Source organism: Coenobita brevimanus, chromosome 60 (assembly GCF_032717465.1).
Source record: "Coenobita brevimanus isolate Jiangsu-jjx chromosome 60, ASM3271746v2, whole genome shotgun sequence".
Classification (NCBI taxonomy): Eukaryota; Metazoa; Arthropoda; class Malacostraca; order Decapoda; family Coenobitidae; genus Coenobita; species Coenobita brevimanus.
The window spans coordinates 13,678,276-13,692,286 of NC_137013.1; the positions used below are offsets into that span (position 1 = coordinate 13,678,276).

At 39.9% G+C, this 14,011-nt stretch overlaps 1 non-coding gene across 1 annotated transcript; it reads left to right on the forward strand.

Moving 5' to 3' along the window:
* The first annotated feature begins 13,077 nt into the window (after nucleotides 1–13,077).
* TRNAR-CCU (transfer RNA arginine (anticodon CCU)) lies at nucleotides 13,078–13,150 on the forward strand. The gene has a single exon. It is a non-coding gene; the product is annotated as a tRNA-Arg (tRNA).
* The last annotated feature ends 861 nt before the right edge of the window (nucleotides 13,151–14,011 follow it).

Below are 14,011 nucleotides of genomic sequence, written 5' to 3' on the forward strand. Positions count from 1 at the left end.
CCAAAAGTCGGGAAAATTATCTTCGCATATTGCGGGTAGCGATATCCGACAATTTAGCTACCTCGCGTTACGGGCGATAGTAAATATTTTTGTCTGGTGCTTTTCTGACACACCTAGGACTGACCTCAACCTAATTAAAACGAAGTAGCTAGATATGTATTACCATTACCGCGAAACAAACAAACAAACGCACAGACACAATTTCAAGTGTCGCAGTTTCTGACATTTTCTCCCTGTCTCATCGCCCGGGATAGCCATTTTTTTTTTTTTTACTTCCCTGAACTTACCCCGACCTAATGCAAAAAGAATTATGTTAATATCTTTTACCGCTCTCATGAAACAAAAAACAGCGAACAGGCACACAAATAGACACACATACATAGCTTTACTTCATTATTTACATTACATAAACAAAGTTTACGTTGATTTTACCATGTAATCTTGACATTTGATCTATTCTTTAAAAAAAACTATGACCTCCGTGTTTGATCCTTAAGCCTTTCACTAAATTTGGTCGAAAACAGTTGAAAATGGAGTTATTTTTGTTTCACGCACCAACGCATGGATCGATATTTTGCCTTTGTCATGTGACCTTGACCGGTGACTATTCCAAAAATCGAACCCCTTCTTTCTTGTTTCACCCTCATCCCTTCCACCAAGTCTGTTCTGCTTGAGTTGATCTTGCTAGCTGAAAGTTTGAGCAAGTTTGGTGAACCTGACCTCTGACCTGCTGTACTCAAAATATTCAAATTTTGGGAAGATCCTTAACCCTTTCAACCGATTATTTTGCTCACACACACACACACACACACACACACACACACACACACACACACATACACACACACACACACACACGTAAACAAGACAACCTTTTACACTTCGTGAACACGGGTGTAATAAACACTAATGGCATTAACAATGAATACATCAACGTTAAATTATTGCGACCCATCTATCATGCAGTTAACTTCCAATTCTTTGGCACTTGTGTTAATTATAGTGTAAGAGTTTGGCAATTAGGTTAATTAAACCAGTGATGGCCAGGTAACACCATAATGATTCACCTGACTATTATAAACACATTCCTTGACTATGCCAGTGAACACTCTACCACCATCACATTAAAACACATAAGGATTACTTATGTTTTCTATTCTGTTGAAAATGTAAATACTGACCCATTAATGGACGTTGACTGCTTATACATAGGTGTCTGCGCAACTCATAGAAAAGGCTATAGGTGCATCAAGTTAGAACCAAATGAAAATTAATTTGTGTGTGTGTGTGTGTGTGTGTGAGTGTGTGTGTGTGTGTGAGAGTAATAAAGATCCTCAGGCTGAAGGGGTAAAGGATTTTTGACCTTATCTGTACCGGCCCGAAAATAGTACCGTATACTTATGAAAATGTGGTCACTCTCCTGTAAACGTAGTCAGGAACAAAGTTCAACTAATATTTTACCTCTTTTACTTCTTACTGCTTTCCGCTGGGTACCGTTCCAAAGCTAACAGGGGTTTGATATGATTTTATGCCAACAGATAATGCTCTTTGATACGATGCATCAGGGAGTAAAGTAAGACCTGCCTAAAGTCTGAAATAAATCCAATGGAATAGCTAACGGAGGAAATTCTGATCCTGGCTGTACATGTTAATACGAACTATTAACAGTGTTCCTCACAACATGCTAATGTTTCTCCAGCTTTGTGTACATACCGGTGACGCCCTGATGCATCCAACTTCTCACACCCACCGGCCTGGCCTGTCTGTTATTTGCTTCCTCCCATATCAGCGCCATTTTCACCAGGTTGCTGAACCACTGATGATTTTATACCGTAACAGCATTATGGCCTGGACACCACTGAGGATTAGTTTCTGAATCCATACTGGTTGAAAGGGGCTGATCTCACGTTAGGATGTACAGTACGTTCAGTGACTAACCCTGCAATGCTTACACAGCACCCGACCTAAACAGCATATATTTAATGGATTGTACCGTCTTTGCAGTTACATGAATAGTAACACTTCTATAATACTCAATGTTTCCAGAGTAATGAATTGCCTGAACGTTTCAAAGTCAGCGAGCTCCACTGATTATGCATAGTGTATGAGCACTTGTAATGATGAAGAAGTCAGCTGCCACTGAAACAGAATGAAACAAGAGTATGGTACGTGGTGGGTCGAATGCTATTCGCCCGCCATAGTATGTTGTTAACTACTGTACCAAAAAACAAAATTTGAAGAAAGTTAACAAAACTCTACAGAATTAAGTCACTGCGTTTCACAAAAGCCAATACGTATTAAAAAAAACAATATGGCGGCTGGCATTCGGGCGTCTTTGATTACATCGTCACCAAAAGTTTTAGACCTCTGCACATCCACTTAGTTGCCATATCCCGGAGGTTTGGTAAAATTTCGTCCACAACTTTTCGAGATGCATTGACAACAGATACATACACACATGCACACACACAGATACACACAGAAACACACACACACACACACACACACACACAGACTAAATTGCTTAGCCTTGCCAACGGAGGGCGACAATTAATCGTTAGCCTAATAACAGAAAGTTTACATACACCAACGCAAGTCCAGCACCGGATCTTAAACAACTGGTTCGGGATCAGGCCAACACGGACAGGGTCCAGATCTAGCTAAAAAACGAGAGCCTCCAGACAACAGCAGTTGAGTGACGTTATTTCGGATTCCTCAGCCATGACAACGCAGTCACCTCCGCACCTCAGTCTTATTAGGAGCGCTGACTCGACATAAAATCCATTACATCACGTTCAAACTAATAATTCCGCTTTGTAGTTACCGGCATGAATCCATTTCACAACACATCTTCACTGTGAGTCAGGTTTGCTGCGGCTTAATTAACTATTACCAGGCAATATTGAAGCATCAGCGCGGTAATACAGCTCGTAACTGCATTACCTGAACAGCTTAATCCCATTCCACAATACCACTGCAGCATAAAATATCACCATATAAAACATTTCCCACACTCTTGAGAAGCTTTAACGTATGGTTTTCATCAACATGGTTTTTCCTGTTTTCCCAAGGCACAGAAAAACGTGATCATATCATGCCTGTCATACCTTTCTACCATTACACACACACACACACACACACACACACACACACACACATCTATGTTTTCAGATCTCTCTCTCTCTCTCTCTCTCTCTCTGTTTATATATATATATATATCTATCTATCTATCTATCTATAGCCAGACGCCAAAATCCCATAAGGGGTGGCCGTTTGTCTTTGAGTTAGTTGTTTTACGGGGAGGGGCACTAACCCTCCTCCAACCCACTTGCTGACACGCAGGGAACACGTATCAGTTGGTTATATGGTTACCACCCAGCGCTGTAAATGGTTTCCTGGCTTACAGGAAACCATTAGGCTTGTCACTCAATGTAAAGCCACCTGAAAAGGATAGAAGAGTAATAAAATGTGACAGGAAGGATGGGAGAAATAGGAAGAGAGGAGGACAGACACAGAAAAAGAATGATAAAGGTGAAGGAAGAAGTAGGCAGCACTACATCAAGTGAGTGGATGATGGTTGCCACCACCTACCACAATATATATATATATATATGTATATATATATATATATATATATATATATATATATATATATATATATTGTTACGTCCCCAGCTGTCCTCACTCCTCAAGCACGCTGCAATAGTTAGGTACAGCAAGAAATTCGTTCGGCCTGCAACTCCTCATTCCCGGGCCAGCTGGATAGCAACATGAAATATCTCCACCACAAATACTGTATCATCCATCACACCATCAATGATAATGAAATAGTCTACTACACTATTTACATATATTTACAAATAAACACTCTGATACTCAAAATAAAGAATATGCTTAGATCACTTATGCTATATCCCCACAATGATCTCAACACCAAATGACACTCAATAATAACCATAATCTCAAAATAATTAACCATTCTCCCTCACATGTTACTCTATAATATTAACCACACAAATGCTCCACAATGGTTCACACAATAATAATCTCCACTATCACAAGTACACCACCACGTGCACCATAGTTCTTGTGGCCACCCACACCACGCTCTCTCTCCATCACCTGTATATTCTCCTCCCACAAGTAATACTCATCAATATATTCACATAATTATCTCACCACTTCCCTTATATAACACCTCACACTGTGTGACCACGCTGCTCTCCCAAAATCACCACGTGTCTCCTCCAACACGCCCACCCGAGCAGAAACCCAGATCAGCTCCTCACACGCCGTCAGCCACCAAGAGAGAGAGAAGCCACGCACTCTCCCCTCGTACATACATATCTCTCACTAACGGGATCACAATACAACAACATAACCTTACATGTTAACTCTTAACAACTTCACAAATATTAATTCATTTCTACATTCTCCAAAGATAAACTCCAACACAATATACAATCACATTATACAATAATAAACATAATATTCATTACATTCATGATACACAACAAAAGAAAACGTACTGTATGAAATAAGGGATAACTCCTCGTAACACCCCCCTTCCAGTAAAGATGTGAATTCTCCCTTTAAGAGGATTCACATCTCTCATGAACGCGAGAGAGAGCGTCTGCTATCACATTCTCTCTTCCCTTTACATGAGTCACAACCAAATTATATTCTTGCAACAGCAGACACCATCTCATTAACCTCTGGTTAGAGTTCTTCATCCTATTTACAAATACAAGAGGATTATGATCAGTGAAAATTTGCACGGGCCTCATGGTACCCTTCACATACACTTCAAAATGATTCAAACACATAATCAATGCCAAAGCCTCCTTCTCCACAGTACTGTAATTCATCTGATATGGTAACAACTTCTTAGAAAAATACCCAATAGGATGATCAACCTGCTCCACTTCCTGCATTAATACTCCTCCAATTCCCTCACCACTGGCATCCACATACAATTTAAATGGCTTATCATAATCAGGAGTGACCAATATGGGTGCATTTACTAGCATATCCTTAATTTTCTTAAAAGCCTCCACACAGTGCTCACTCCACATAAATTTCACCTTCTTTGACAACAACCTGGTCAATGGCAATGCAACGGCTGAAAAGTTCTTACAAAATCTTCTGTAATACCCACTCATTCCCAAAAACCTCAACAATTCTTTCCTATTTGTTGGAGAAGGAAAGTTCACAATATCTCTCACCTTAGCATCCAATGGCCTCACTTGTCCTTGTCCCACTTTGAATCCTAAATAGTCCACATAAGCCTTCACAAAATCACTCTTTGCCAAATTCACTGTGAGATTTGCATCATCTAACTTTCTAAATACTTCATCCAACAACTTCAAATGCTCCTCCCATGTATCAGAATACAGTACTATATCATCAATGTATACAGTACAACACTTCACTCCACTCAACACTGCATTAACCAATCTCTGAAAACAACTGCTACTGTTCTTCATTCCAAACGGCAAAACTTTATACTGATACAACCCATCCATGGTAACAAATGCTGACAATTCCTTAGCCCTTTCAGTTAATCCAACTTGCCAGAAACCCTTAAGCAAATCTAACTTTGTCACATACTTAGCATTTCCTAACTGATCAATACAGTCATCAATCCTGGGAATAGGGTATGAGTCAGTCTTAGTTACAGTATTCACTTTTCTAAAGTCAGTACAAAATCTGTAACTATTCCCTCCAGCCTTAGGTACAAGTACACAGGGTGAACTCCATGGACTATTACTTGGCTCAATTAAATCATTTTTCAACATGTACTCTACTTCCTTCCTCATAATTTCTCTCTTTTGTGGAGTCACTCTGTATGCATGTTGCTTAATTGGCCTTATATCCTCTACTTCCACATCATGCACAATAACATGGGTTCTTCTAGGAGCATCAGGAAACAAAGATCTAAACTTGTTAACAATTCTTTTTACCTCTCCTTTCTTATCCTTATCTAAATGCTTCAACTTCTCATCCAAATTATTTAATATGACTGAATTTTCCAAACTCTGACCTTCACAATTCATCAAGTCATCATCTTCACCATCACTCTTCTCCACCTTCACAACATTACCACAATTTACTTCATCATTTACATCCAATACTTCTTCCCTACCATAGTATGGCTTGATCATATTTACATGACACAATTGAGTTCCCTTCCGTCTCCCTGGGGTTCTGACTATGTAATTTACATCACTGACTTTCTCCTTAATGGCCCAAGGCCCACAATATTTTGCTTTCAAAGGATTATCCTGCAATGGAAACAACACCAGCACCTTATCACCAGGCTGAAAACTTCTATCTCGTGCCTTCTTATCATACCAGGTTTTCATATTAGTCTGTGACTCCTTTAAATTCTCACATGCAATCTCTCTAGCTCTCAACAATCTCTCCTTAAACATAGTAACATAATCCAGGATATTTGGCACATCATGATTTCCCAACCACTTCTCCTTCAACATACGCAGAGGTCCCCTGACCTCATGTCCATAAACAAGTTCAAATGGACTGAAGCCAGTGGACTCCTGCACAGCATCTCTTATGGCAAACAAAGCTAGTGGCACTGCCTCATCCCAATCCTTATCCATTTCAGTACAGTATATTTTTAAAGTCTTCTTTAGAGTTTGGTGAAACCTTTCCACACATCCCTGCGACTGCGGGTGGTAGGCACTCGATAACTGCTGCTTAATCCTCAACTCTTTCAACACCTGACCAAACAACCTTGAAGTGAAATTACTGCCCTGATCTGACTGAATTACTCTCGGGAGTCCAACCCATGAGAAAAATTTCACCAACTCCCTCACAATCACTTTGGCATGGATACTTCTCAAAGGTATTGCCTCTGGAAACCTTGTTGACATACACATAATAGTTAGCAAATATTCATTGCCTCGCTTAGAACGAGGTAGAGGACCTACAACATCAATACATATCCTGCTGAATGGTTCATCTACAACAGGAATAGGGTGCAATGGTGCCTTTACAATATTCTGGTTAGGTTTACCAACAACCTGACATGTATGACAAGTCTTACAATGCTTAGTTACACTCATCTTTACACCTGGCCAATAAAAATGTGCTGTCACTCTACTCAAAGTCTTTCTTACACCAAAATGTCCTGACCAACTATCTTCATGAGCCAATTCCAAAATCTTACTTCTGTACTTCTTAGGGACAACAATTTGGGTCTTCATCATCCAATGATCAGATACTGGGCTATCAGCAGGTCTCCATTTTCTCATTAAAATTTGGTCTTGCACATAATATCCCACATCTCCATCAAGAATTCCTCTCTCAGCCTCACTCCACAACGCCTTCAGACTTTCATCATTCCTTTGTGCATCAATTAAGTCCTCCTTTTTCACAACAAAGTCTGGCAAAGTCTCTACTTCCTTCCCTTTCACCTGCTCTGCTTCATCTCCAGGTTCACAAAGCCAGGATGAGCTTAGGTCTAACTCACACTCCTCATCTTCCTCCGCTCTTTTAGCACTAGCCCTTGTCATTACACATGCTGGATAAATCATACTCTCCTCAAGTCTCTCACCATCCTCACATACTTCTGGGTCTACGGTTTCACTTTCCTGGTCAACCTCAGGATTCTCCACAATTTCAGGCTCAGGGACAACTTTATTGCCTGCCAAATCATTCCCTAATAGCATGTCCACTCCTGACACAGGCAATCCTTCACTTACTCCAACTTTCACATTTCCTTTGACAAATCCACTCTCAAGCCGCATACAATGTACTGGTACTTCAAGCTCTGAAGAACTCACACCCCTAACAACAACATTTTCACCAGTAAAGGACTCATCACTCCACTCTGCAATACCTTTACGTACAAGACTCAGGTTAGCTCCTGTGTCTCTCAGTATCACAATCTCCTTTCCTTGTCCCTCACCCACCTTCATCCGACCTTTGGTGATAAATGGCTTAAACTCTACTGCAGGTAACACCTTGGATCCTGTACATACATTTGCTAACAATTGTTCTACATGTTCCTTCCCAGTTACAGTCAATCCAGCTTCCTTGGAATTCTTCAAACTATAACATTGATACTTCTTATGACCTACTTTACCACAATGCAGACACTTGGGTTGCACCTGATTTTTCTTACAACTTATACTTAAGTGTCCAAAATCACAACACTTATAACATTTGATTCCTGACTTATTTTGATGTGAAGCATTACTGACCTTATCACTCCTAAACAAAGGTGACTCTACAGCCTGACTTTGAACATGTCCAACATTAGATTTCAGAAAATTATTTGAGTTCTTGAAACTGTTTTGGTTAACTGAACCTTGTTTACCACCCCAAGAGTTGGTGGACTTGTTAACCCAGCTCTGGTTAAATTTACCTTTACCAGCACCTTTGCTCATCTCATACGCAACAGCAAGCTGATCCGCTTTACGTCCAGCCTCAATCACATTTCTAATGTCTAGTTTCATTATTTCATACCTCAGTGCTGGTTTTAAAGTATTTCTAAAATGTTCTAACATCAATAACTGTATCACATCTTCCTTGCTTGTTACATCCTCAGATTTCAACCATTTACCACACTTCAGCACAATCTCTCTGGCAACTTCCAAATAGGTGTTACTATGTGTCTTTCCAACGTCTCTGAAACGCTGTCTATAAATTTCTGGATCCACCTTCACAGTCTGTAAAATTGCCTCTTTAACAACATCATAATCACTGCACTCATCAATACCCAAACCAGCATAAGCCTCTCTTGCCTTGCCCTTTAATCTAGCTTGCACCAACAAAGCCCACTCTTCCTTTGGCCAACTTCTCAATTCAGCAATTTTCTCAAATTGTATAAAGAAATCCTCAGCCTCTTCCTCTACAAATTCTGGCATAAGTTTCATCTTTATATCTGCTGAATATCCTCTGTATTCCCCTTTTTCTACTTCCAACCTTTTTATCTCCACCTGAGCCTTGATTCTCTCCTTCTCAACTTCTGTTTTCATCAAAGCCTCTTTCATCAAAGCCTCTTGATTCTTTTCCCTCTGTAACATTATCTCCATCTCCATTAACTTCACTTTCCATTCCATCATCTCACTACCAGTCATTTCTTTGTTTCTTTCTGCATACTTTTCATCCTTTTCCATACTTTCTTCTTCACACTCACTCTGCTCTCTACCCAAAATGCCAGATTCCATCAAACCCTTTATCAGTTCTCTCTGCATATCCTCCTTAAGATTAGTTTTTAACTCAATGCCATAAATGCATGCTAACTCCCTCAGCTCTTCTCTTGTGCACTGGTATAGAAAATGTACATCCCTACTGCTCACAAAGTTTTGCACATTACTCTCTGCCATGATTACAAATAATTTCAAGGCTCACCACAACACAGTAGTCCAGAGGGGAGGGCTGGCAAGGAAGGCAGATTCTCCTGGTCACACACACTGGGCTCATGGACAAGTGGCACACTATCACAAAGATATCCCGGACAGGCCCCCAATTTTCTGTTACGTCCCCAGCTGTCCTCACTCCTCAAGCACGCTGCAATAGTTAGGTACAGCAAGAAATTCGTTCGGCCTGCAACTCCTCATTCCCGGGCCAGCTGGATAGCAACATGAAATATCTCCACCACAAATACTGTATCATCCATCACACCATCAATGATAATGAAATAGTCTACTACACTATTTACATATATTTACAAATAAACACTCTGATACTCAAAATAAAGAATATGCTTAGATCACTTATGCTATATCCCCACAATGATCTCAACACCAAATGACACTCAATAATAACCATAATCTCAAAATAATTAACCATTCTCCCTCACATGTTACTCTATAATATTAACCACACAAATGCTCCACAATGGTTCACACAATAATAATCTCCACTATCACAAGTACACCACCACGTGCACCATAGTTCTTGTGGCCACCCACACCACGCTCTCTCTCCATCACCTGTATATTCTCCTCCCACAAGTAATACTCATCAATATATTCACATAATTATCTCACCACTTCCCTTATATAACACCTCACACTGTGTGACCACGCTGCTCTCCCAAAATCACCACGTGTCTCCTCCAACACGCCCACCCGAGCAGAAACCCAGATCAGCTCCTCACACGCCGTCAGCCACCAAGAGAGAGAGAAGCCACGCACTCTCCCCTCGTACATACATATCTCTCACTAACGGGATCACAATACAACAACATAACCTTACATGTTAACTCTTAACAACTTCACAAATATTAATTCATTTCTACATTCTCCAAAGATAAACTCCAACACAATATACAATCACATTATACAATAATAAACATAATATTCATTACATTCATGATACACAACAAAAGAAAACGTACTGTATGAAATAAGGGATAACTCCTCGTAACAATATATATATATATATATATATATATATATATATATATATATATATATATAAAGAGAGTGAGAGAGATAGAGAGAGAGAGAGAGATGGAATACACTGCTGCAGGTTTTAGTACCTAGGCACAGTACATGTCTCACAGTTTCACATTATAGGAAGTGTTCAAATACAAGGAGGCGGTGAACCTCACACGAGATTTGTTAATACACTGCTCCACAGATTTTGCAATATAGATGCAGTGCTTGGAGACACTGCTGAGCCACTTCCGTAGGCTTCCGTGCCATGTAGAGTACAGTATATATCCCAGTCGGTTCATAGTAAAGACGCAGTGCTCGGGTACATCACATCACCTCTTATACAGATACACAGCACATTATAATAGTTGTTTTTGGATTAACAATACTAGTTTATCTCTTAAGCTGGCTGCATACTTTATGACCTGACTACATTGATACCCGGTATATGTACACAAACCTGCACAGCTGAGAACATGAGTGGGTTAAATCGAAACTTGTATTTCATACCCAACCAGGCCTCAGGATGACCTATGAGCCGCCCATCTTTCGAAGTTTTATTAAAGGCTACACTATGCCTCTTCACTCCGAGGACAATTTGTTTTTTAGTCTGCCTAATGTCAAACGGATGTCTTTCACTTTGCAAAAAAAAAATAGTGCTGAGTCTAAGAAATTCCCCGAATGCAAAATGAAATCGATTGTGCACTCATTTATAAGAAGGCATCGACATGAAACTATAGAAGATTTTAGAAACTTTAATCACAGCTTTTCTTCATAAATCGAATAATGTCGTCTGGGTTTGTAAGAATAAAACAAAATAAGATGTTCTCTCGGTAACAACATAATCGTGTCTGAATATTAACCCGTCACAATCACACCCTATTGCTGATATTATCTACGACGCGGCTAACTCTGATGGAAATAACATACAGCCACCCATGTAACTGGCCATGCCACTCAGACACAAATTGCAAATTGCTAAAATGTAACCATAGTTCAATTGGGTAACACCATTTCCATAAACCTGTGATGTAGGAGCAATACTTCCAACCTGCCATTAACCACCACACCACCACATCATGAATACACAGAACACCCTCAGCTCGAGGACATCTTTTAAACACCTTCAGCTCGAGGACATCTTTTACACAACACCTTCAGCTCGAGGACATCTTTTACACAACACCTTCAACTCGAGGACATCTTTTGCACAACACCTTCAACTCGAGGACATCTTTTACACAACACCTTCAGCTCGAGGACATCTTTTACACAACATCTTCAACTCGAGGACATCATTTACACAACACCTTCAACTCGAGGACATCTTTTGCACAACACCTTCAGCTCGAGGACATCTTTTACACAACACCTTCAGCTCGAGGACATCTTTAACACATCACTTTCAGCTCGAGGACATCTTTTCAATTTTATTCTCTCTGCTGCCGGACACTGTCACTACAGAGAGGAAGCATCCTGGTACTGATAGAGTTAATTAAGGCTCTATCTAACCCCGCCAGTTAGAGTAAAGTTGTCCAGTCCTACAGGAGTTAACGAAGTTTGTTTCATATAGCCCAGGTTCCAAATATCTCTCCGGAACTAAAAATGGTATGGACACAGCAGGAGTAAAATATGAATTACCTCCTGAGGCTTAGGGCGTTAGTGAGATCATTCTTGTTTTGAATGATTTAAAAGGTGTCTATCCGAAGGTCAATAAAATCATCTGGAAATAGGACAAAAATATATAAACATCAAAACATCCTCTGCCTCGACGTGTTGAACAGATCAACCTATCATCGATATATATATATATACATACATATATATATATATATATATATATATATATATATATATATATATATATATATATATATATATATATATATATATATATATATATATATATATATTTTACGGATGAACTACGTACAACAAGTGACCACAACTTCTCGGCCTGATGTGGTTAAATGGGTCCTGCTTATCAGGTGGTGAATGTGGAACGATTGGCTGGGAATTATGAGATAGGTGTTCAAGGCTAAATATTTTCAGTTTTCACTGTCATCAACACCATCATTGTTCTACTGGCTATCATTATGATTTTCATCATCGTCAGCAGCAATATCACTTAACCTGGGAATTATACTGGCTGGATTCGTAGCCCGGTAGACTAGCCCTGCTATCACTGCTACTACTACTACTACAACTACTAATACTAATACTAATACTAATACTAATATTACTCATAGTAATAATAATGATAATGATGATGATGATAATAATAATAATAATAAAAATCACCTATCTATCTATAGCCCTACACCCTAATTCCGCAAAGGGTGGCCGCAGACAAAACGCCTCCAAGTCGCTCTGTCACCCACCATTTGACTGCCCTCCCCCCAGCTCATTCCCCCCTCCCTTCTATACCTTTCAACTCCATCCCTTCACCTCATCCTCGGTCTCCTTTCCTCATTCTCTCCACATGTCGAAACCACCTCAGTGTATTTCTCCTATTTCTCTCAATCACATCCACATCCACCCCACAACGTTATTTCACTTCTTTATTCGTCAACCTGTCCCTCCATGTCACTCCACATGCTCCTCTCAGGTAACTCATTTCCATTGCTCTCACTCTTGACTGTCGTAGTCTATTGCTTCATTTATAACAGCCCCTGTGGCCTAATGGATAAGGCATTGGCCTCCTAAGCCAGGGATTGGGGGTTCGAGTCCCCCCAGGGGTTGTGATATTTTACCCCCTGGGGGTAGTGGAGTTTCAAGAATACTCCCCCAGTATCTCTGCTTGTCGTATGAGGCGACTAAAAGGGTTGGTGGTGGGTTAGTGCCCCACCCTGTAAAAATAACTAACTAAACAAGCGAACAAAGCGCCTCGGACGAGGACGGACAATACGCTGACGTATAATAATAATATTGATAATAATAATAATAATAATAATAATAATAATAATAATAATAAAATAATCTATCTATCTATTGCCAGACGCCATAATCCCTTAAGGGGTGGCCATTTGACTTTGAGTTATTTGTTTTACGGGCCGGGGTACTAACCCTCCACCAACCCACTTGTTGACACATAGGAAGCACATATGGTTTGGTTATATGGTTACCACCCAGCGTTGTGAATAGTTTTTTGGCTTACAGGAAACCATTTGGCTTGTCACTCAATGTAAAGCCACCTGTAAAGGAAGGAAAAGCAAAAAGAAGTGATAGGAAAGAAGGGAGAAATCGAAATAGAGGAGGGCATGCCATTATGAGCAAAGCGGCACATGACTTGGCTAACCAAGCACTAAGGGCAACAGTGACGGGTCGTTTATTACATGTCATATATGAGATGTAAACGCCGGCTATTTCCGCCATAGTATTAAAGCTTAAATTGCAAATTTGTAAGGATACCCTTAATTTGTTAAGAACCTAATGAGTATATAATGTACATCGTTTTTATATAATACAACTAACATCATACTCTTGTGGAATGGAGGCTAATCAAATCTAATAATGACACATATCCCATCAATTACCGTAAAAATCGGGGGCTTCCCTTCCCCTTCATGATTTGAGTTTCAACCTTCAGCCCGAGGACCTAT